General features: G+C 39.1%; 1 pseudogene; it reads left to right on the top strand.

Moving 5' to 3' along the window:
- The first annotated feature begins 3,876 nt into the window (after window positions 1-3,876).
- LOC114698347 lies at window positions 3,877-17,400 on the top strand (annotated as a pseudogene).
- The last annotated feature ends 5,132 nt before the right edge of the window (window positions 17,401-22,532 follow it).

The following is a 22,532-nucleotide window of genomic DNA, read 5'->3' as shown; positions in this document are numbered from 1 at the left end:
TGTCATCCTCTCCTTCTCCTTTCCTTGTGCCTTCTTTTTTTCTTTCCAGATTTCTCCTCCTTTTTCTTGTCTCTGCCTGCCAGCCCTGCCTATCCTTTCTCCCACCTTGCTCATGGTCATTCAGCTCTTTATTAGATCATCAAGTGTTTTAGACAGGCAAAGTAACACAGCTTCTCAGAGTTAAACAAATGCAAGATAAAAGAATGCAATACATCTTTACATCATTTAACAAATGTTCCACAGCATAAACAAAGGTAACACATCTTAAAATAATATTCTACAACATTTCCCCCTTTTTGTCTAAATAAGAAAGGTTTTAACTTTAACACAGTAAACCTATACACAACAGAAACAGTTATCAATCAAGAATTACATTTATAATATTCTGTCTATTCATAGTTAGCATATTCAGAGAAAATAATGCATTATCTATCCTATCTTAGTGAATCCAAAGTTTTAGACTTAATTTGCTTTCTATCATAACTAATGAAAACTGTGACTATAACTATCTAGTCTCCAACTTCCTCAAAGACTCAGAAGGATATAATATTATCTAACAATGGAGACATTTGGCTGCCTGGAAAGTCACCCAAAGTTCGCTTGCAACATTGGGGCATCCATACTCAACCTACAGTCCAGAATAGCTGTGAATTTCAGTGAAACAGAAAATTTGAAGGACTTTCCTGCCTTGTATTGGCAAAGTTCATCAGTGGCTTTCCTCTGTGTCCTGCAGAATGTCTGGCAGACTCTTCTGTGAAGCAGGAACCCTGAAGGACCATCCTACCTTGGTTGGACAAAGTTCAGCAGTCCTATGGGTCCTCATGTCCAGTTTATACAGCATACTGTCAAGCTTTCAAGGCAAAAGCAGTTTCTTGCCCAAATGGCTAACCTTGCCACAGTGAAAGCAAACTCCAATGGAGTTTCTTTGATGCCCATCATCTTTTTGTGAAGTAAATTCGTGCTACCAGGAGCAGATGTCTCTTATTGTCATGAAAAACCTTAACAAAACATTTTAAATGCCATATTCTGTAGGTCTTTGAAGTGTTTGAAGACCATTTATCTAAAATAAACTTATTTAACCTAGAAAACATACGTAATGTGACTACAAGTTTTATTACTATAGATTAACTACTAACCTCATTTCTTATTTATACATTGCATTTTTAAATGAACTGCATAAGTACAATACTCCAAACAAGAGTAGAAACATACATTCAGTATAACAAAATTAACTTCAAATTTGTATCAATAAACCAAAATTCATGCCAATGCAAAATATCTGAGGTTAATAGTTGTCTTTTTATCCTATATTCCTATATTCCCCTAAATTATAACATAATAACCCACCAAATAACCAAAAGCCTCACACACCCCTCTTGGGAAAGTTGGCATCCTGTTCTCTAAACTTCTTCCTGCTGTCTGTGGATGAGTATCTTTTGGGGCCCTGAGAAAATTTGAAATAATGGCCAAGTCCTGGGAAGATGAGCTATTACGCTTGTTGATAGATATCACCTGTCAAAAATTAAGAGGTCTCCCCTGATCAAACCTGATTAGTATCATTCCTGAAGGAATCCACAGCCTCTCATCTCCTGTGGGAACAAAACTCCAAAGCATTTTTGATTTCCATTTGACAAATATTTTTTGACTTCTTTTTTAAAGTTAATATAGCCCTAATGAATCTGGGTTGATTCAATTTTGCAGTCCTGTTCACAAGCTCATGTCTGCCAGCAGCTGTCTCTTGTCCATCAGCAATCGAAAAATTAAAAATCAACACAATAACATGCAGCATCCAAACTCCCTGTGTATTTCCCATCTTTACATGGCTTTTTCTTTTTACTGTCTCTTTAATGACTTTATTTTATTGTTAAAGTATTTATTTCTCTCTAAAACTGCCTATACCCATTTTCTTTCTTAAGCCTACGCACATTGTAAAACACACTGGAACCTGTTTAGAGTTTTTTTCCCCCAACTGCACCTCTTTTACTCTAGACTTTTTTTTTTTTTTTTTTTTTTTTTTTTCCCGATACAGGGTTTCTCTATTTAGCTTTGCGCCTTTCCTGGAACTCACTTGGTAGCCCAGGCTGGCCTTGAACTCACAGAGATCCGCCTGCCTCTGCCTCCCAAGTGCTGGGATTAAAGGCGTGCGCCACCACCGCCCGACTACTCTAGATTTTTTTTGACTGCACAAGGAAACTTTAAACTGTTGAAACTTTAAACCGTAACTCGGTCCTCCATGAGGCTCTAGACTGCCTCCATTTGCTTCTTGGGTCGGGAACACCAAGTCTAAAGCTCACAGCCCAGTGTGAGGTTCGTAACTGATAACTGCATTCAACCTTCCCAGCTGTAGAAAGGCAGTACCTGTGTTGCCACAAGTGGTTTTTATACTTAGCTTGCTGTTTTTATTTAGCATTGCCGGCTGAACAGCAGCGCCTCTTAAAGGATCCGTGTCCTTTTTCCTTTCCTTTTTCCTTTCCTTTCCTTTCCTTTCCTTTTTCCTTTTTCCTTTCCTTTCCTTTCCTTTCCTTTCCTTTCCTTTCCTTTCCTTTCCTTTCCTTTCCTTTCCTTTCCTTCCCTTCCCTTTCCTTCCTTTCCCTTCCTTCCTTCCCTTCCCTTCCTTCCCTTCCCTTTCCCTTCCCTTCCTTCCCTTCCTCCTTCCTTCCCTTCCCTTCCCTTCCCTTCCCTTCCTTCCCTTCCTCCCTTCCCTTCCCTTCCCTTCCCTTCCCTTCCCTTCCTCCCTTCCCTTCCCTTCCCTTCCCTTCCCTCCCTTCCCTTCCCTTCCCTTCCCTTCCCTCCCTTCCCTTCCCCTTCCCTTCCCTTCCCTTCCCTTCCCTTCCCTTCCCTCCTTCCTCCCTCTCCCTCCCTCCCTCCCTCCCTTTCCCTTCCCTTCCCTTCCCTTCTCTTCCCTTCCCTTCCCTTCCCTTCTCCCCTTCCCTTTTCTTCTCTTTTCTTTTCTTCTCTTCTCTTTTCTTTTCTTCTCTTTTCTTTTTTCAGCTTTCTCGGGACCTACATGGAAATTTAGCCCACGCTACTATGCCAAAATGTAGTTGGGTTTTTTCCTACTCTTCTGTTCTTTTGGCTCTTTACTGTTTTGGGGAGCCCACCACCCAGCTCCCAAATAAGTCCACGGAGGCTTATTCTGAACTTATGAATGCCTGGTCTTAGTTTGGCTTATTTTTATCCAGCTTTTCTTAAGTTAAATTATCCCATCTGTCTTTGGCCTCAGGGCTTTTATCTTTTTCTCTATTCTTGTATATCTTTTCTTTCCTTCTTATTCCATGTCTGGCTGTGTAGCTGGGTGGCTGGTCCTTGAAGTCCTCCTCCTTCCTTGATCTTTCTCCTTTTTCTTCCCAGATTTCTCCTCCTTTTTATTGTCTCTGCCTGCCAGCCTTGCCTATCCTTTCTCCTGCCTTGCTATTAGCTGTTCATCTCTTTATTAGGCCATCAGGTGTTTTAGACAGGCAAAGTAACACAGCTTCACGGAGCTAAACAAATGCAAGACAAAAGAACACAGCACATATTTGCATCATTAGGTAAATGTTCCACAGCATAAACAAATGTAACACATCATAAAATAATATTCCACAACATAGGGTCTACCTTGGACTTATTAGATACTTACAATGAATCCATTGTCAGGTGTAACTATTACTGTTCTTTTTTATTGTTCTCTTGGGATCATCGATGTTCTCTTTCCTCAATTTCTGTTATGGTATAGTCTTATTGGGAGTCAATTGCATGATGTTGGCCAGTCATTTTAACTCTCCCATTTGATTTCCTTACCTGTAAAATGTAGATAATAATGTTGCTTCCGACAGCTGTTCTAAAGGGAAGAGATTATGCAAAAAAAATGCCTTCCATAGTGCAAGACTCAAAAAAATGCCACTTAAGGTTTTAATGCTTGAAGAGAAAGCTGGAATGAGAAACAGGAGCCTCATTTTGATCCTGTTATGCAGTTCTTCATTCATGGTCGAGGGCCAGTTCTTTGTGAGAGAGTTGGCTCCTGAATTCGTGACATCAACACCAGTAACAAAGTGAGCTCAGTTGTTGGATACAGAGTGGAAAGATGAATCATTGTGTGGAGGTGTAAGGTAGTGTAGGTGTGTGCATATGAGTTTAAACAGAAACAGACATTTAAATAAGAATGAAATTAAATAAGCTATGTCGATTATAAAAAGAATTCACAGTGGCCATTTCTGTAGCTAAGGAATACATTTTCAGAAATGAATATTGAGGACCCTCCGTGAAGCAGCTGTAAGCTTCTGGTGTACCTGAGTGCTAAGGCTGAGGGACAAACCTTTATGAAATTGCTTATCTAGAAGTCTGGTTGCACTGGGCAGTCCTGACAACAAGGCTCTGCACTTCTCTCCTACTTTCAGACATCTACTCCATTTCACCTCTCACTGTGGAGCTTTTTTGTCTCATGTTTGCTATAGTGAAAAGCCTCAATAAAGAATAATCACACAGTGACATGCTTGGAAAAGCTTCACCCTGGCTGTAGTCACAGTGTAGCAGAACCCTGAAGGCCTGAAGAAAACTTTGTGTTCCCTAGAGGAACAGAACCAATAGAACACATGCTTGGTTGGAAGGGGATTTAAAACTGGCTTACACAAAGGGAAGAGATTCCAACCATGACTGTTTGAGATCTGGAGAGTTCAAAAACGAGTATCTTCTCAATCTAAGCATTTGGAAGTGTCAGAATAAGAGGGACCAAAGATGCTGTTCAGTCCTGTTTGTAGCTGATCATGTGGAATCTCCCAGAGAGTTGCCATGGTGAGTTCACATTCAGATACTGAAAAAGCTGGAGTCTCCTATCTGTAGGTCATCATCATAAAAAAAAAAACAAAAAACAAAACAATCTCTCTCTCTCTCTCTCTCTCTCTCTCTCTCTCTCTCTCTCTCAACTAAAAAAAAAAAGAATGGAGTTTGTTTGGGGGCAGGTTTCCTCATTATTCTGCTGTGTCTCTTCTGAGCCATCTCCCTTTGGGCAGTGCCACACATACTCAGGGAAGGTTCTGAGTTCCCTGACCCATGTGCCACTCTTTTCTAGAAATAACCTGACAGACATACTCACAATACACTTGTTAATTTTCTGGTCTTTCAATCCAATCCAGTGACAGCCAGGGTGAACCCTTATGGCCCGATTTAATCTAGTTTTACCAGCACTACTTGTCCACTGGCTGGTTTAGTTTAGTCAACTTGAACTAAGCCTAGACACATCGGAGAAGAGGAAATCTCAAGGAACTGACTCCATCAGACTGGCTTGTGGGCTGTCTATGGGGGCATTTCCTTGGTGATTAATTAATGTGTGAGGGCCCAGCCCCCATAGTCAGTGCCATCCCTGGGCAGGCCTGGACTCTACAAGGAATGTAGCCAAGGAAGCCAGCAACTAGCTGTCCTCCATGGTTCCTGCTGCAAGCTCCTTTCTTAGGGGGATGGTGGACTGTCACCCAAAAACTGAAGTAAGCCCTCTCCTCCCTGAGTTTTGGTGATGGTATTTATCACAGCAACAGAAAGCAAATGATAACACACACTATCTTTTCCTTCATCACTTCATTTTCATGTAACTTTATTTGAGACCTTCTGTACTTTTTGTTCTGAAGAACGTATTTTAGGAGACACCAATGTAGACTTAGCTCCCTCACTGTGATGAACATTAAGCTGTTTTTCAGTGCAAAGACATTACTCTCAACGTGAACTTCCCCCAGATCTCTTGAATTCTTGGGCACCCCATCATCTTCCTCTGTTCTCACTTTAACCTCTCACCTTTCCTTACATAAGATTTCCATGTGTTGACGGCAATGCATGGGTTTCCTTTCCTGGCTTGTTTTCCTTGCCATTTTAGGGTCTATCTATGTATTGAGCTTTACCAGCTCAAATGCCCTTGATCAGATCTGCATGAGGGTAGAAACCTGATAAAAATAACCTGATAATACTGACAGTTTGAAATTATTTGCAAACATTGTTTAATCAAACAGACATAAAGGAGTATGAATCTCCCCAGTGTACAGACTCATAGTAACTAACTGCAAGGCAAAGCACTCACGATCCAGATTCTCAGTTGGTAAGAAATCCATAAAGAACAAGGCTGACTGAAGAGCCACAGTCACAGAGGTAATCTGTCAAATTCAGTAGCGGATGTGGAGAAAATGTTAGCACTTTTCAGCATGCTGAACTTTTCCACATAGTAGCCAAACATGGTTCAACTATAGACTTGAACCTCATTGATGAGGACATTTGCTCTTCCATTTCCCTTCAAAATGGAAATGTACTTTTCTCTAGTGCTTGGGCTTGTCAGTGGGGGAAATTATCCCAAGGGGATATAGCATAAATGAGCATTCTGCACACAATGTGTGGGGAAAGAACTGTTGATCTAAACACAAGTTTATCTGGCTCAATCATCTAAAATTGTCTTAGTAGAATGCTAAGGAATCCCAAGGAAGGGAAACATCCAATGGAAAATTTAAGAGCATATTAGTCAAGGCAAATCAAACAGAACAGAGAGAAGATATTGTTTGAACTATTGCCAATTACACTTCCCACCTCCAGACCACTAGTTTCCAATGATATCCAGCCTGAGCAGAGAAAAGGGCAGGAAATTCCAGTGGAAATAATTCATAAGATCTTTGAAGATAAGCAGGGCACAAAACAGTCAGCTTCATATTAACCAAACAATAGATGGATATATCTTAGGAAGTAGCCCAGAAAATTTCTATACGGTTCATCTAAAACATAGGATCCACAAATCATCAGTCAGTTTCTTAAGCCGGTGACACAAAATGAAAGGGGACATCCAGTTCCCAGGAGCCCAAATGTGAGTGTATGTATACATTTTTTTATTGGTGTCAAACAAACATGCCATTTTACTTCTTTAGGCTTCAATTTCTGTGTGAGTGAGGTAGTAAAGAGGTACTAAATGTTGTGTGAAGTTCTCTCCATCTTACTTTGCATGATGTCATGGCTTGATTTTCCATTCCATTTCTCTTTATTGAAAAGTAGTTACTTACGCCGGGCGGTGGTGGCGCACGCCTTTAATCCCAGCACTCGGGAGGCAGAGGCAGGCGGATCTCTATGAGTTCGAGGCCAGCCTGGACTACCAAGTGAGTCCAGGAAAGGCGCAAAGTTACACAGAGAAACCCTGTCTCGAAAAACCAAAAAAAAAAAAAAAAAAAGAAAAGTAGTTACTTAAAACAACATGTACAGACTGACAGCTAAAACTCCTCTGGTGACCTTTGTATAAATGCACATTCTTAGACTCTGTTTCTAGAAATACTGATTCAGTGTGTCTAAGGTGAGGTTCAAGAACTGGTATTTTTTTTAAGGTTCTCCGGATATGTCTCACCCTAGTCGATAGCCAGGCTTAGGAACTATCGAGCTAAGTTGCAGCAGTCAGGAACAAAATCAGCATGCTCATTCACAGAAAAGCACTTTCATTTGCTTCAATCGGTAACAGGAAATCTGAAAGTCTGTTTGCTGAAACAAGATCATGGCAGGGTGGAGAACTTGTTTCCACCTTGGTTCTGTTTTCCTCTTATGAAGCAGCTCTGTCTCTTTGGGGTGTTTTCAGCCTTGAACTTTTAAAAGTCCGCTCGTCTCTTGTGTGTCTTTGGTGGAATGAAGTCATTCCTAAGCTTTCCTACAGGCCTCACATGGCTTGTCTCCTGCCCCACCCCCACCCACATCACTTTTGGCAAGAACTGAATCATGTGCTCATTCATAAGAGAGTTACTGGAAGGGTTTATTTGTTATTTATTTATTTATTTATTTATTTATTTATTTATTTATTTATTTATTTATTACCAAGACCAGTGGTTCTGAGGCTTGGTTGTACATTATTATCATTATCTAGGAAAATTTTCTTTTTACCTGTGACTACCTGCACTAAACATCCAATTTTGTGATTTAATTGTCCTGGTGTATGGCCAGGGCATTCAAAGTTCAAAACGTTTCTGAGATAACTCTTACATATGGCCAACTTTGAAAGCCACTGTCCTAGATTTAATCATCTAAGGGTGGATGCTGCTGAGGCATCAACTACTGTGACCACTGAAATCCTCTAAATCCCTTCAGCAAATGAGCATCCACCTTATATTGTGTTTACATTCACTGAGGAAGCATATGGACTTCCCAGGTAAGAACAACCTGACAGTTTTGTTGACTCTTATATTTGTATTTTCTATCACATTGTGCCTATCTCTATATCTGGAGTCAGAGTAAAAAGGAAAAGAAGTCACAGAGTAACACTGTTGCTGACTCCACACCCCAGTACAATGCTAATGTACAACCAAGCCTTAGAACCATTGGTCTTGGTAATAAATAAATACACCAACCTTTTCCAGTAACTTGCTTATGAATGAGCATAACCGATAACCATCTGTGTTGAAATGGTGTCAGAGATCATTTGCTGTAGTTGTAAGGGGTACAAATAGACAATGTAAATAGATGTGATTTAAAAAAAAAAAGTCACATTGCAGGAAGGATAAGTTTAAATCCTAGTAAATTTTTATTTTTTCCATGATATACCATGGAACTGTTATAACAACATCATAACAGCCTATTTTGTGATATGAGCAGAAAAAAAATGTTCTTGTAGGAAATCCTTACAACAATACCTTGTTGATGAAATAGAAGGGACTCTATAAAAAGTCAAAAAATGATAATGTAGGAAGAAAACCACTAGGCTTTTAAACATAACCTTTGAATGGACACCTACTTGAAATAGCTACAATGTTTTATCAACCTTGTTTTTAACTAATAGAAAATAATTCTGAGGTGTGTGCATACCCAAAGTCACCAAGTGGGTTTTCCTTAGCATTTGCTCAAGTTATGTGTGTTTTTTCAGCTGGCCTTTTATAACTATATAAGGTCTCATAAGAGTAAGTCTTAATGAATGTCTCTTGAGGCCATTACTTGGAAAAAAAACTTGGATGTGGCTTCATTCTAGATTATGGGAATAAAACTGTTGAAAATTCTCCTCTCAGATTAAAAAAGTAGGTTTAAAAAGTTAGAATTCCATAGGATGAGGAAAGCAAGAAAGTGATGGTTATGGCTTAACAGATAAAAAAGAATAAGCTACCTATTGTGCTATTTCACATATTTTAAAGTCCTTATATTAAATCTGGGGAGGGGGAAGGTTAAAACTCAGAACCACAGGCTTAAAGGCTGTTTCAGCCTATGTGAATGTTTGATTATGTTAGCCTAAAGAGTAGACACAGACTGTCAAAAGACTTGACATAAATTCCTGAATGACAGCTCAACTATCAGCCACTAGGATTTATTAAACATTTGTCACTTTGAGAGACCTTTATTCTTTTGATAATATGGAATATGTAGCAACAAAAACTAAAAATCCTGACTGGCAAAGAACATTATTTTCTCATCTCTTTATTCTTGTTTGTCAATAGTGTAATATTGTTTCCTCCCCATTTATTGTCCGTCTCATGCCCATTCCACAGGAAATAGATGTTAGCGGAGCATCAACAGTGAGCCAGGGTTGGTTTCAGACTTGGTATTATGGACCCATAATGATTCTAGAATCAACATCAAGAGTTTCTTGTCCTGTTGAAGAAACGGTTAAGAAAAGGCTTGGCAATAGCCTAGCATGCAATTCAGTGCTGCATAGCTTGGTGCGGGATATGTGGGAAACATATCAGTCTCAAGTACATCCAGCGACCTGAAGTAGGCACAGAAAAAGATTTTTTTTTAAAAAGTATCATGCAAACTACACATTAGAATTTGTTAGGGTGGTCTTAAGTGAACATTGTGATTATTTTCCAATAAACTTAGTTTACTTTTCTATAAACCAAAATTTTTCTATATCAGTTTAAATTCTTGAGATGAGTTTGGCATCACCAAAGTATTAAATGTGATTGTCCAATAAATAGATTTGTGTGTGTGTATGTGTGTGTGTGTGTGTGTGTGTGTGTGTGTGTGTGTGATGTTACGACTGTGTGAGACTTGCTGAGCTCCCAAGTTCCCAGACAACCAGTAAAGCATTGTTTATGGGTGTATTTGTGAAGCTGTATCTGGAAGAAGATCCCTGACTGGGAAGCTAGTACATCAACAGTGTGCTCACCACTGAAACACAAGGACCCGAGTTTCATCCCCAGAACCAACGTAAAAAAGTTGAACCCAGTGTCACATATTTGTAATATCAGTAGTGCCAGGCAAGTGGATACAGGAGAATCTCTCTGTCTGTTTCTCTCTGTCTCTCTATCTCTGTCTTTGTCTCTCTGTCTCCCTGTGTCTCTCTCTTACACACACACACACACACACACACACACACACACACACACACACACACACACCTACTTTACTGGATCTGCTACTCTGGAAAACCTAACTAATACTGAAGACTTTAAGGAGGCTGTAATGTCAGCCTAGGAACTAATTAGGCACAGAAAGAGGAATTAGTCCAGTCATGAAGACACATCATGAGTAATTCAGACATAAACAGCTGGTTTTAAACATTTGAAACAAGGTTCACACCACAGAAGGTATGTGAGACACAATATTTTAATGTGAAAGTGCCACCTTGAACATTGCCCAACAGGCTTTTGGGAGTTTCCTCACTTGCTAATGTTTAAAGAATCAAATATAAGAACTCACCTATAATTTTACACTGGGGATCCTGAGGCAGGAGGGACTATCCTGAGCTTCTTAGTGAGATCCTGTTTCACTGGTCTCACTAGAATGTGCCTCCTAGAATGTGCAATGCCCGGAGTTGGACCTCCATCCCTGAAGCCCAAACAACAAAAAATAACAATGCCAACCCTCACACAGTTTGAAAGTGTTATGTTCAAAGATAGATGCCCTAATCGTGTAAAATTGTAGGGATTTGTTCTGCAGAAACTTAGGTTATGATCGGATAGCCACCTTGGTTTAACCAAAGATGTGACCTGATAGAAATGCCAGTACCATGGTGATGAATGGCACAGGATCCTGAAGTCAATGCTTTATGCCCCTGAAGGGCTTCCGTTTTTGAAACTCTTCCCTTTCTGCTTCCCCTGGAGCATTAAATGTCCCATCCCCTCAGTCCAGGTCTTGGCTGACTATCAGGAAAAATGCAAACGGTGTGCCTACAGATTAATAGTTATAATAGGAGGTACCTGGAAATGGTTGCTTCCTTGAAATCAAGATCATCTGTAACAATGGATGATATACACTGGGATTTGGGTGAGGAAAATTCTTTTAAGTATGAGGTGTGAAAGCAGATGACATTGTAATCTCTCAAACCAGGTAAGGATAAAGATGTTATAATAGCTCAGAAGTCCTGGTCCCTCCAGGGTATTCAGTGATGCCATACAGGAATTGTCACTCTGCCCCCGATTTAGTGCATATGGGATCTATTTTAAACCTTCACCTTGAGTGTAAAAGAGTGAGTTTAATGGGCAGCTTACCTAATCCTTTCCCACCATCTCATAGTCCAATGTTAAAATAACTTTGCATTCATAGTATAAACCATGAAATAACCATTCATTCCATATGCTAGATTTTGTTTTACATTTAAAAAGACTCTATGTTCAGGAGTGAGTTTGACCTCTAACTATACTTTCTCATATTGGGCTCTTTGGTTTAGTAATTAAATTCTTCTGTGAGTAGGCTCATTCTCATTTTATGATTCTTTGAAAAATAATCACAATTATCTGATTCTTTAATGTTTATAAAAACTAACTCTAAAGCCTGGACCTGGAGTTTTCTTCACGACAAGATTTTAAAATATGAACTCAATTTAATTTTGATAAAAGGATATGCATTTTCTCCTTCAGGTAGCTTTTTTCAAATTTATGGTCATATATTTGAAATTTTACGGGTTTTCAAGTTTATAGGCATATATTCACTCCAAAGAATCTTTTATTTTGATTTTTTTTGACTATTTTTTTTAAGGAAAGGTATCATTACACGGCCCCCATGGGGTCAAACTTGTGATCCTCCTGCCTCAGTCTCTCAAGCGCTGGAACTGAAGGTGTGCATCACCATGACTGACTCATCTGTTATTTTCTTAAATCTCCTGGGTTAGTACTTTTACTCCTTTTTAATTTGAATTCTTTAGTTGATAATATTTAATTTTATCTGAATTTATGATTTTTTAATGTTATCTTTTTTGTTGCTGACTTTTATTTTTATTTTCTTATTTTTTAATTGAAAATAGATTTTTATATAATAGATTCTGATTATGGTTCCCCTACCTCAACTTCTCCCAGATCCTCTTCACTTCCCCACCCACCGAAATACACACCCTTTCTTATTCTCCCTCATTAGAAAACAAACAGGAACTAAAATAATAAGATGGGATGAAATAAAACCAAACAAATCAGAATAAGACAGACAGACAAGTAGAAAAAAAAGAACCAAAGAATCACAAGCTATGCACACAGTTTACAGACACACATTCGCAGACACAATCCCACAAAAACATGCAACTGGGAAACACAATATATATAAATGAAAGACCTGTAAGGTTAAACAAAATGTCTGGACAAAACATTATGGAGACAAAAGCACCTCTAAAAATACTGTTGAGTTTACTTTGTGTTGGCCCTCTACTGCTGGAAGTGTGTTTGTTTACCCAGTGAGACTCGGTTGAAGCAAAGTTAACACGGTTGTCTCTATTCCATGGAGTCAGGATGAATAGTCCCACAGAAAACCTCTGTTTTCCCCAACCAGGACTCTTGACTTCAGTGAGTAACTTTTGCTAGGGTAGCTTTTGCTATAGTCATTCATTATGTGGATATAGTTGAATAACTATCAGCTACATAGTTGAGCAATATTTTTCCTGGAGATTGAGCCAAGGGCTAATAGCTCTGAGTCTATCATCTGGAGCTTGAGTTTCCTAAAGCAAGAATCCCCCTTTCTTTATATCATGCAAGGGTTCCACCGGAGTAATCTCACTTTCATAAACCTAGGTATGATAATAGCACAGTCATTTAAAGTGCTACAATATGAATAGTCTATGAGGAGATGGCTAGGGTTTTTCAAATATAATATTACTAATTCTTCAAGAATTTCATACATGTATACAGTGCATTTTGATCATATTCAACCTGACTCCTCCTGGATCCAATCTCCCCAGCCCCAACTTCACAACTTGTTTTTTTTTTAATTTTAGTTTTTTTCTAATGTGCTGAGTATGTCTACGTATGTATGGGTCCATTTGCTAGGTGATAGGGGTTTTTGAACCTGTGCATTAGGAACCAGGAGTCAAGGGAAAAGACCACACATATTCCTTACTGTATCACACAAGTAGTTGGAGATTTATCTTGTCTTTATACTTTTTTTCCTAGATGATTTTCATAGTGGTGAAAGAAAATACTGTAAATGATTCTAATCATGCAAATTTATTGAGAAATCTTGACTTGGAATGTGATTGGCTTTAGTCAATGTTCCATTGGACACATGTAGAGTCTGTGTTCTGCAGCTGTTGGATGTAAATGTTCTGTAGGCATCAGTGAGGTCCAACCAGCTTCTCCTGCTGTCACTGGGTTTTGTGTGGAAGGAACGTTTGTCATGTTTATGATTACTATAGCAGTTAGCCGTGTATGAGTAAAATTTAACAATGACTGGGAAGAAAAGAGGCTCAGATATGTAGTCTTTGTGAACTGCTGTGGAACAAATATTTCTTTTTTTTTTTTTTTTTTTTTGGTTTTTCGAGACAGGGTTTCTCTTGTGTAGCTTTGCACCTTTCCTGGAACTCACTTGGTAGCCCAGGCTGGCCTCGAACTCACAGAGATCCGCCTGCCTCTGCCTCCCGAGTGCTGGGATTAAAGGCGTGCACCACCACCGCCCGGCTGGAACAAATATTTCTAATAGTAGTTTATTTAATATAAAATGATGTGAAGATAATCAGCTTGCAAAAATCCATGAAAGTTTCAGGTTGATTTTTGTAAGACTTCTTAGCTTGGCTGTATGTGGGTAAGACACTAGGACTATGTGAATCTGCCCAGTGTTGTAACTTAGGTTAGTCCCTGCCTTCCTGTGTTTGAAGTCTTTTGGTCAGTATTCACTTTCCTTCATGGACTTATTTACGTTCTCTTGTTCTTAGCTCCAGATGATTCTTAATTTCTTTCATTCTCTCCCATTTATTTGTGTGTGTGTATGTGCATGTATGCACATGTGTCTGTGTCTGTGTATGTGTGTGTGTCTGTTTGTTACAGTATATATACAGACCTCATATCATGAGCTGCTTGTACCTAGAAGAAGTCAAGATATTTTACACTTCCTGTAAGAGAGAGAGGTTGAATAGGAGTCTCCCCCATTGGATTTGTGTTACTGGACTTCAGTATAAGATTTTCCTGGAAGTCCAGTTTCACAGTTGTTAAAAACTTACATCTCCTTCTTTTCATTTTGCAAGGCATTACTAGATTCTGAGAAAGGCAGCTCCTAGTAGACATTGGAAAATGTTAAAGTAAAACACAGTTTGTCAACTAGATCTGCGTTTATTCAGCTTTTGTATTCACACTTGCACTGACTACATGCTACCACCCAGCATTAAGGCAGGGTGAGCTCATGAATATGGCATGGTGCCTATGGTAAAAAATACTACTGAGCCCTTGGCATGCTTGAACATTTTGTATGATTTCCACCGGCAATTTTCTTCCCTGCAATTTTCAGCTGAGAAGCAATTTGAGGATCTCATTTTTCTCTTACCTTCTTTGTAGTCCTGATTAAACATAGAACTCGTCAAAGGGAAGATAACATTAAAGGAGACCATTTCTGAAGAGAAAGGGTAATTCCACAAAGAGCTTCCTAGAAAGTGGCCAGCTGAAGGAGCTCCCTGCAGCATTGGAAGCCACTTTTCCCTCAGATCCCAAGTGTGCATATTTCAATAGTTCATCACTTGACCTTTCCAGTGGAGTGAAGTGCATAATTTAAAAGTAGGTTCTGGTGATAGGGAGTTAAACAAAGTCTTGGTCATCTTATCATTCACAATATATTTATAAGCCTCCTGTAGTCTCGATGTTATTGATAAGAAATAAAATCTTTCAATGTTGTCTTTTTTTCTCCAACTTGCTACATGGTTACTCTTACAAATTATGACTCTTCTGTCGAACTCCTATTTTAATTTTAAAAAATCTTATTTTGTTTTTAACTCATGTGCATGTGTATTTGTCTCTGTGTGTGTCAGGTATATGCTGTTGGAGTCCTTGGACCTGGAGTTACATGCAGTTGTGAGCTGCCTGGTGTGGATGCTGGAAAACCAAACCTGGAATGCTCTTGGCCACCTTACCATCTCTCCAGGCCCTTCTTAAAATATATTTTTTAATATGTAGTTTTATGTTATAGGATTTTATAGTGTTATATTTTTTCTTTCTCCAATGCTTTGGGTAGCTAGTATGCTGTTTATATAGAAATGTAAGTCCATTCATTTATTCATGCATCATAGTGAAGAAAGCTACACAACAAAGCCAGGCCCACTTAGAGAAAGAATAAAAAACATGTGTCTGTAGGTCTATAACACTCCAATTTTGATGAATTTGTGCTTGCTAAGAAGAGGGGAGAAATGGAAAACCACCACCATCTGGAAAATGGAAAGCTGTTTTCTGTTTTTCAGTATTGACAGTGGTCAATGATGAGCCCACCCACCCAACGTAACATGTTAGATGCTGAAGCAAAAGCTTGGTGTTACATCATTGCCTTCTCTCTCATCCTTCTTCCAACATTGCCTTAGTCAGCCATCTCCAGAGAAGCAGAGACAATAAGATAGGTGATATATGATTTCATATAGGGAACATGTATGTATACATATACACACAGAGACTGAAAAAATCCCTATCTGCAATCAGCAAGCTAGTTACCCAGGAGATATGATATAGTTCCACCTACAGCCCAAAGGCTTGAGAACCAGGTGAACTGACTGAGGTAAGCTCTAGTGTGAGTATAGGAGACTGCTCTAGCAGTTAGACAGACAGGGACTTTTCTTTTTTTTTTTTTTTTCACGTTTTTGTTCTTTTTATTTCTTCAATAGATTGGATAAGGCCTACTCACATTTGGGAGGCAATCTGCTTTATTCAGTCAATCCATTTAAATGCTAATCTCATTCAAAGTATTCTAACAGACACACTCAGAAATAATGTTAACCAAGTATCAGGGGACTCCATGTCCTAGGCAAGTTGGCACGTTCATTAACCATTACAGCTGTCATACACCAAGACCTGTGCGCTCTGCCTCCAATGATCTCTACCCCATTGGCTCTTCTCTGTGGTGACTCCTCTCTTTATCAGTGCAATATGACAATCTCTTTTTTATGTCTCTGTCTCTATCTCTCCTGTGTGTCTCTCTGTCTTCTCTGTTTCTGTCTGTCTCTCTTTGTCTCTGTCTCTGTGTGTCTCTCTGTCTCTCCACGTCTTTCTCTCTCTCTCTCTCTCTCTCTCTCTCTCTCTCTCTCTCTCTCTCTCTCTCTCTCTCTTCCTAAACCTCATTGCCTTTATTTTATCATTTTTCTAATATAAGTGGTACAATGTGGGGGGTGGTTTCTTTAAGACTCATAAGACTTGAATTAGAGCTTATGCAAGTCATTCAACCTTCCCTGACTCCAGAATTTGTTGAAGAACCTCTGTGAAAGTGTACTATAAGCCAAGGAACTACACAAATACAATTCGGATACACTGACTCCCTTCTATGGAGTCTCGAGGAGTCAGCACCGGGGCACAGCACTGTGCCATGGCTGCCTCTGCCATTGCCACCACCTCATCATGACCACAGTGAAGTGAGTGGACTTGCAGCCTTGGTGAAGATACGAACGGGATTTGACTGTCCTGCGCCCAGAAGTAACGTGTTTTTTGAGGGAGCAGGTAGAGAGCACGGGGAGTAAAGTAGAAACTGCTATTCAGAAAGCTAAAACAGAGGAAAATATTAAGGGGAAAAATGGACAAAAGATGGAAAACCACAGAAACAAAGGAACCACCAAATGAGGAAAGAGATCTAGAGATTGACAGTGAAGGAATCATCAAAGCAAACACTAGTGCCTCTCAAGAGAGGAGAGACAAAAAATGTAGAGGTAACCTAGGAGAGACAGAGCAAGCAAATGAAAGGGTTACCATTGAAGCCCTAAATGATGGGAGCTGCAGAAAGCCACTGAATTGTTCATAGACACTTGTTCATCACACAAAATCCCTGCCTGGCTAATCTCTAGGTCATTAGAGCCAGAGTCTTTGTGAAATTACAGAAGCCAAATGCTGCCATTCAGGATGGTGACAGAACCACTGAAATGTATCCTGCTCAGCCTTCGCAGCGAGGGAAAGCACAGCCTCTGGGCCACTGGGAAGAGGTAGCCTGTGATCTTGCCCATGCCTGTAAACAGGACTATGGGAGGATGCTAACACAAGACTGAGGCTTCAACAAAGGGCTCAGGAAACTGCTGAGCACTGGGGAAGTGTGAGCGACAGCAGAAAGAACTGGAGATGAAAGAGCAGAAAGGGTCTAAGGAAGTTTGCGTAGAGCTTAAAAAGGAAAGGAAAAACCCAACTGCAGTCAGGAGTTCAGTGTAGCTTTTTTCTAGTTATCCTTCCAAGGGGATGGTTGGAATGAGGGGGCTTGGACATGCCTGGAATTGCAGGACTATCTGGACTCCATGGAATTCTCAGTCATCCAGAGGTTCTGTGAAGGATCTGGAAGTTATGATGGCCATCCAGGAAGTAGTCCAGAAACCAGTAAATATGTCAAAATATCAGAACAATCCAAAGGTTATACATCTCATGAGTTAATTGTCATCCAAATTTGGAGGTCAAGCATAACACTAATGGGACAAAGCCCTTGCTAAAGCAAACACAACTTAAATCACTGGATGGATGTTGCAACAATACAAACCAGGGTACCTCTGACACGGTTGTTGGGAAAGCTGGCATGTTTTGAAGACAATCACTGCCTTCTGCACCAAATGCAGTTTACAGTGGTTTGTCACTAGGCAGTTTTCATTCAGATCATGTTTTCCTACTATGAGTTACAAACTTTGAACATCTTTTCACCTTAAAATACCTAAAACAAATTTAAAGAGTGTTAATTCCTACATTTCTCTTTAGTGACCCTTTTAGGTTTTCCTTGAATTACTGTGCAAGGAAGATGGGTGTGGATGATTTATTGTCCTGTGAAGAAAAGATTTCCTAGTGGGAAGCAAGTGTACTCACTAAAGCTGATTGAGTTTGAGTTGGACACGCAGCTACTCAAGCACTTTGATCTGTTCTGAAATTTTTTATTTTTAAGAATGGTTTATCTCAGTGATGGAATTGGGAACAATGACATCTCTATATGACTTGGGGGAGATGGGAGGTACTTGGCAGGGCAGCAGCACTCTCACTAGGTCTTAGTTGACAGAAGTTCTTCCACTGTGCTGAGGGCTGGCTGGTTTGTTGTAGCTGGAGTTATCTCCAGTCCCACCTGGGCCTGCAGCCACTCACACCCAAATAAACACACAGACGCTTATATTATTTAAGCTGTTTGGCCTAATGGCTCAGGCTTCTTTCCATCTAGTTCTTATATCTTAAATTAACCCATTTCTATAAATCTATACCTTTGCAACATGGCTCGTGGCTTACTGGTATCTTACATTATGCTTCTCATGGCGGCAGCTGGCAGCATCTCCTGACTCAGCCTTCCACCTCCCAAAATTCTCCTCTCTGCTTATCCCGCCTATACTATACTTCCTGCCTGGCTACTGGCCAATTGGCGTTTTATTTATCAATCAATCAGAGCAACACATTCACTGCATACAAAAAACATCCCCAACAGTTTGCTGCAGGAGAGCTGGATTACCTAGCTCTGTTACTGTCCAATAATTCAAATAAATGTTTTATATCATTTCCACAACAAAGAAAAAGAAAAATGACATATTACTGCATGTAGGCTACTTTTTTTTTATTCTCTAAAACGGAGCATGAGAGCTCTTAGGCATGTCTTTGAACACAGAATTTGAGTCTTCACATACTTTCTTTTAGAGTTAGGGACAGTCATCAAATCATCTTGGGAAAGGCAACATGGGTGACAGTTTGTATTTTGCTTATTGCTTGAAGAAGAAAGGATATATCAAATATGCCAAAAGCATTGACCTCACAGCCATTTTATTGAAGACATAGTCTGGGAAACAGTGGTCCATGGGGTTGAAAGGATGGAGTTGGAAGAAGACTTCTCAGCTCAGTCAAGTCCTTGGCTGTGTGATTTGATTCAGTCCACTAACTTTTATAATTTTCAACTTTAAAATACTTTTAAAAGATGGATGCTATATCCTTTTGGTTGTACTGAAGATGAAACAAAACTATGGGTGTATAACATTACCAATAGCAGTCCAAAAAATCAGCTATATAAGCAACATATATTTACTTTTGGTATCTCAGTTTTATTTGTTGGAATCTGTACCACCTCACCTAACTATGGTGAAAATTCACCTCAGTGCTTGGCAAATTCCTTTCTGCTCTCAATATTCTCCCATATCTAAGGCCAGCCTATGTCTAGGAGCCAAATTTTAGAAAGTTATACTAAACATGCATTTCATTTTAATAACACACTTTGTTTAACTCAATATGCATAAATGATATCATTTGGACATACAATCAATATGAAATATTGAGGCATGTTATACTAATTGTTTATTGTAAATCATTGGAGCCTGGTGTATGTTTTACATGGAGAGCACATTTTACCTCAGGCTAGTTATTTTTCAGGAGTTCAGTAACACATGTGGCTCATGTCTGGTACACCAGGAGGGCAGAGCCAGACTCTTAGACAAAAGAAAATTGTTTTTTCGCTAATATATACCTCTGGATCTATATATATATATATATATATATATATATATATATATATATATATATAGCTCTTGAAAATAAGTTAACAAAAAGCTTTAGTTTAGAATGACTCTGCCAGTCTAGACTTTCTTGGTTCAAAAGAAACAACTAGAAAAACAAACAATTCGATTTATGTAATAAGCCACTGCTAGTTAAAAAAGTAAAAACATTGAAATCCAGCACCCTCCTACCTTCTTTCCAGGGGTTAGTTATTCTATTATCTTAAATGAATAAAAGAATAGAATAGACTCTGTTTGATCACAGAAAACTAGGGCTTACATCATATTAATCATTGATACAATTTTTTTCTCCACATTTGCTTTGTGGTCTCTGAGCCAAAGGAGAGGCAAAGAAATGAATTAATTTTGTATAAAGCTATTAGAAGTGCATAGAGGGGTGTGCTGTGTGTGGCAGGAGCCCAGTAGTAACCAAAGAACTCTCATATGTATCTTTTAAGAGTACTACATGATGGTAGGAAGTATTAATAAACTCCCCTGCTTCATAAGTAAACCAAGGCTCAAGGAGAATAAACTGGAAACCAGAGAACACACAGTAAATGGAGTCATTGATGATCAGATTCCCAAACTGACCACCCTTAGGCTCCACATTATTGCTGAACTTTAAATATAAGAAAAAGACAGCATTTTCCTAACTCAACACACTGGAGGCTTGAATAGAGATGCATATACTTTACAGAAATTGATTGAAATGTCCATTGGTAAGTGCAACCCATTTGCTGGATATACTCTCTCATATCACAGCCTTGTAGATGACACTTGGATTTATATTCCAAAGCCACCCACATTAACCTCTTTGTACAATGGTATATAAACAGCAAGAAAGGCAAGCTGCAGACATTTGCATGAACATGGATGAGTCACTCAAATACAGGCTGAAAGAAGCTGATAGAAAAATAATGTAAGCTGTATGGTTTTACTTATTCGTAAATAAAACCAAATTATTTTGTTTAGGGGACTCTATTTAGATGAGAAAACAGTAAGGAAAAGCACAGACTAAAACACCTAAGAAATCATGGTATGATTTCCTTCAGTGGGGAAAGAGGAAGTCAGGAGTATGGAAAGGTTCAGGGGAACAGACATCTATGAGATGGAGATTTCCTATCTCTTGACAGGAGTAATATTTACACAGCCAACTGCTTTATAGTAGCTAGTCAAGCTTATGTTTCTAAGTGTTTAACAATGAGCATATTTGAAAAGTCCACAAATGTTACAGTTGTCGGGCAGTGAATTCTACAATGGTGATGATGTCAGTATTTCATAGTGGTGAATGACCTGAAAGTACAAATTTGGTTTCTCCACTGTGGGTTACGTTGGAGAATCTCTCACTCATTCCATCAAAGGAACTATTGAAGATACAAATTCTCATGAGTCCTCTATCCTAGATACTAACTCATTTCACTCACTCACTCACTCACTCACTCACTCACTCACTCACTCACTCACCAGTACTTATTCGGTGCCTGCTGTGTGCCAGGTACTGTAGGTGTTAAGCAACTTGGCATACTTCTGCTCTCTTAGAGCTTTCAGTTTAACTCAGAAAGACCCAGAAGCCATAAAGAGCCCTTGATTATTAATATGAAGTTAAGTATTTTCTAAAATACTTCTCAGTCCACACTTACAGGAAGATGTATGTGAATGAATTCAGAATTTTAAGGATATGGAAGAAAAATAGTTGCTATTGATTCACAGACTATCCAAATTATTTTTATATAAAGTACAAATTCTATATTACCATGAGACAAAAAGAAAAAGAAAAGATATCCTAAAGAATCGAATTCCTGCTCTAGGCCTTCAGACCTTAGATTCCACCCCCTGGCATTAATGTTTTGAAGTTTAAAATGATTTCATCCTTTTGTCTTCCTCCTCCTCCCCTTCTTTTCTTTCTTCTCATTATTTCTCAGGTAGAAAGGTTTTATTTTAGCTCACAGTTTCAAGTTAGTCTCTCACGGCAGGGAAGCCAAGGAATCAAGAACTTGAAGCAGCTGGTCATATTACATTGACTGTCAGAAGATGAGAGCATTGAATGTGTGCATCATATTGTTTCACTTGTTTTCTCCATTTTAATCAGCCCAAGATCCCCAGCTTAGGGAATGGTACTGCCCACAGTGGGTAGATCTCAATAATGCCCCCACACCCATTCTCTCTCTCCCCTCTGTCTCTGTCTCCGTCTGTCTCCCTCCCCCCTCTATCTCTGCATTTCTTAGCAAAAATGATAGCCTAATGATGCGGTAGAGAAATGGAGGGAAGTTTATCTTGATGCTTTTCAATGGCTCAGTTTAAGTAGCTGAACTTTAATGCAGGGGATCCAAGAGTTTCTTGAATTCCTAGGTGGTATTCCTAGTTGCTAATGGTAGCATCTAAATGGCAATCAAACAACACCAACCATGGCAACAAAGACTCACCAAGCTATAAAAAAATCATTTGAAAATGTCCCATTCACTGCAGATGATGTAAGTATGAATGGGTAGAACTGAAGGTAACATAGGCACAGGGCTTCAGGGCCCTTCAGGAGAATGGAGCTGACAGGAGCAAAGCCTGAAAACTTCTCTGATGTTATCTTGCTGTTAAAAGATCTGCAAATAAACATCATGCATTCATTTATTCACTCAATTCACTAGGCAACCTTCTAAGATGTATCTGCAAACAAAATGTTTAAGATTTTCCATGACTTCATGATGTTTATATTATTTATGCTTTGCAATGTTGGTAGGGGAATTAGGAAGAAGTATCGTAAAATATA

This window comes from Peromyscus leucopus, chromosome 2 (assembly GCF_004664715.2).
Source record: "Peromyscus leucopus breed LL Stock chromosome 2, UCI_PerLeu_2.1, whole genome shotgun sequence".
NCBI lineage: Eukaryota > Metazoa > Chordata > Mammalia > Rodentia > Cricetidae > Peromyscus > Peromyscus leucopus.
The sequence above is the reverse complement of the archived record's forward strand: the minus strand, read 5'-3'. Positions and strand labels throughout refer to the sequence as shown.